The following is a 3,802-nucleotide window of genomic DNA, read 5'->3' as shown; positions in this document are numbered from 1 at the left end:
CACATTGTGAAAACGGAGTGTATTACGTCTACCATATTGTTCCAACTGCTCTATTTTGTCATCAAGTAAGCTAGCTTTATTATCAAGGGAAACACTCAACCTACCCAGTTCCGCCTCAAGTGTGACACATTTTTCGCTAAGGAAATCATTTGAAGATTTCAGATGGGTGATAACAGTCTCCTGTTCTTGAATTGTCTCTCGGAGTGGTTGGAGAAGGTCGGACATAGTAGTCTGGATAATGACCTTGATCATGTCCGACATACAGGGTACGAATGCCTCAGCCCACACAGGCGCTATTGATTTTGCAAGATCAGGATTCGCTAGTGATGATCTGATAATCGTGTTCATATCAATGACTTTACCTTTCCCAATGTCAATTCGATGGGACGAGCCCGATAATGGTGTCGGGTTAGGCAGTGAGTTCACACGGACGTGACCTCTGCTGTGCCGGGGGTGATCAGGGGCATCAGGAGAGCCTTCAAATTTCCTTTTATTTGCGTTTTCAGAATCTGATTCAGACATATTCGTAAGATTTGATAAGGAGTATTCAAAAGTCAAACAAGCAATTCCGTGTAGACGACCTTTTCTAGAGTCCGTGCAAAAATGGCGGTCAGCGAGATTTAGTGAGTCGTAACATTAAATGTATGTATCATCTATTATCACAGTATATACGGGGGTAACAGTGTAAAGTATAATTCGATATGGATCTCAAAGATGTGTATTGCTCATAATAAGTAGTTACCCACCGTTATATTTACATTCACATGGATACACAAACAAATTTAGGCCCTCCGAGCTACGGGTCGTCCATTCAGGTCGCCATCTTGATTCCAAACATCCGGAGGTTGATCCTATCAAAGTGGTATTGTTTGATATCATATATTTTCCTGTTGACAAAATACAACGAAATCAAGAACACATAATAATTCGTCCTTATAAATAAATATCATAAAAGTGTACACCTTGATTAAAATGTAAACAATACAATTTGATCAGAAAATGTATCATTCGTACATTGTGTAGTACTTGATGGTACACTAGAGGAGGAATTTAGCGCCATTTCTAGCGTCCATCTAGAGTGTCCCGGGTTCGAACACCTGTCTCTTTCTCTTCCTCCTGTTACACAAATATTTTAAATCAAATACATCTATTTAATTAGTATGCAACACAACAGAGATAACAGCGTCAAAATATGAATCTTACGTTTGACAAACCAGCAACAGAAAAAAAATCCAAATTTCATTTGCTGTGGAGACAGATATCAAGCAGCTACATCAGATTTTTTCCGAGACAGTATTAGTTTGGTCAGATATCACTTACAGAGTATTTTGGTATAGAGTAGGTAGTTTAAGTGTCATTGAGAGAAAACGACCAAAATTAACGGAAGGGCAGTGCAGCGGTTAGTGCTTGTGGTGGTTGAAATAATTCACCATATAGATATTTCCTACGATAGTTCTGGTTTATTTCGCTGAGATGGTACTCAGCTATCTGATATATTTATCACTGCCTTTCAGTCAGCACTCGAAGCATTTATTTCTCAAAATGCGTTTGTGTTCTGAACGATTCTAGTTATCTGCGAGGTCGAGTCCGGGTTGGTTTTGCTTGCCAGATCGGGTTAGTTAGTTAGTTAGTAAGTTAAATATATTTTGAAGAGAAATTCTGGCAAATTGTCGACATAGCATGTTTCAATAAGCAAATGCCGTATTTTATTTAAATGTACATGTACCATTGGTAAACACTTTTGAAATTATTGAACACAGATTGAAAGATGTTACTAAGCAAAATATGTTGGCAAAGATAGCAGCTTCATCAAAAGGTAGACTATATCAATATCTTATAGACAGTCATAGTATTCAGTTTTATCTCCGTAAACATATTGAAACAAAATACAAATATATGTTAACTAAATTTAGAACGTCGTCTCATCAACTGAATATCGAAAAGGGTAGACACAATAATATCATTCGCAGAAATAGAAACTGTAGCAAATGTGATTTGGGAGACGTCGAGGACGAATTTCATTTCATTTTTGTATGTCCTTTTTATAATGATTTGAGGTTAAAGTATATAAAGAAGTATTATTATAAGAGTCCCTCTGTTTACAAACTTGTCCAACTTTTATCTGTAAATAATGTCAAAGAGTTGTCAAATCTAGGTAAATATTTATATCTAGCCACTAAGCGGCGAAATTGATTAATTAGCTACACGTATTTATAATTTTTGTGCTTTTGTATTATGTTCTTTGTTTAGTTTGCACTTGTATGCTTATAGTCACTCTCCTATAACATATATACATGTACAATGTATCATGATTGCTTTGTACCTATAAGTCTTAAGACTTTTGGTGAATAAAGAACTTGAACTTGAACAAGCAAACAAAGCTTGGTATCGCAAGGGCTTGGTTTTCCCAAGGGACATAATTACATAATTAGGGGGAATTAACTAATCAAGGCGAGATAACTCTGGTAAGAGAGCGAAAGATCCAACGAAGCTAGGCGTTGACCATTTGGCCATCATGTTGTATAAAAGGCGACTGTTTGGAGCACGGAATGCTTTGCACAAGGGTTGTGTTTACTGATAAACCGCAAGGTTTAAGGTAATACAGAATGAATGAATGAATGCCTAGTTTCCCGGGGAACGGTCCTATCTTGTTGCTGTTTTGTCCGGTCTTCATGCTGGTGGGCATACAACTAGATATATCAGCCTTTGCTAGTGTCCCAGATATGCTTATTGATGCCAGCTAGTTTTGTGGAATCTTGAACGAATCTGTGACAATCAATCCAATAACTCTGTTTCGGTGTTTATTTTGTTTTAGAATAATAAGTACAGTTCGTTTGGACAATGTTTTTAAACCTCTATTTATATAGAATAACATGTAAAGGTTCACAAAGACAAACAAGGACACGAACATGCTTACCTTTTGAATTCAAGCACAAGCAGACGACATGTTGATTGCATGTTCCTACCAAACTGTGCATGTACATATAAACCAGAAACCTGTTTTATTGTAGTAAATATGACTATATATACGACAATATATTTCACTTTTATCAAAGAAACATCAATTTGAATCAAAATAAAATGAAATCGTTAGCATCGATGTGTTCACTTAAAGGAATTTCAGTGCATTCTCTCTAGACACCGGGTCGGCAGTGTGCTGTAGTACGGCTGCACAGTCAATATAAACAATAGGATAAACCACACAACAATGACGACGTCACGCACCTTTGTGTACAGGTAAAATACTACAATTTGGTCGGTTACATTTATTATGATTTCCCTCTGTAATGAACTTGTATTCTGAACTTAAGTGAGATGGCCATCATTCGAACGCGACTGTCATAACTACCTACGACACGATGGCTAGTATAAACGCGGAGAGAGAGGCTCAAGAAAGGGCGCAAGCACCGATCCCGCCTTCTGACGATGATATGTATAACTCTCTCGGGAAAGTCTGATACGCATAGCTGTATTTATATAAAATTGAGGTTTCTCTTGTGAAACCAATTTCTATTATAAATACTTACCACAGTCATTATAATGCATATTCCAACCTTACTTGGCTCTTTACATACGTAAATAAAGAATTTTTCCCCCCATGGGGAACCCCTGGGAAACCCACCAATCAGACGGCAGTATTCACGCACGTGATTTAAGACACGAAGCCATGCTTCCCACTTCATAATTCCAAAGCCCAAAAAAGTGAGAGCCAAGGAGACAAGGGGAGGCTGGGAGGGAACTCACCTAATGACTGTGGTAAGTATTTATAATAGAAATTGGTTTCACAAGAGAAACCTCAATT

Source organism: Mizuhopecten yessoensis, unplaced genomic scaffold (assembly GCF_002113885.1).
Source record: "Mizuhopecten yessoensis strain PY_sf001 unplaced genomic scaffold, ASM211388v2 scaffold9987, whole genome shotgun sequence".
Taxonomy (NCBI): Eukaryota; Metazoa; Mollusca; class Bivalvia; order Pectinida; family Pectinidae; genus Mizuhopecten; species Mizuhopecten yessoensis.
The sequence above is the reverse complement of the archived record's forward strand: the minus strand, read 5'-3'. Positions refer to the sequence as shown.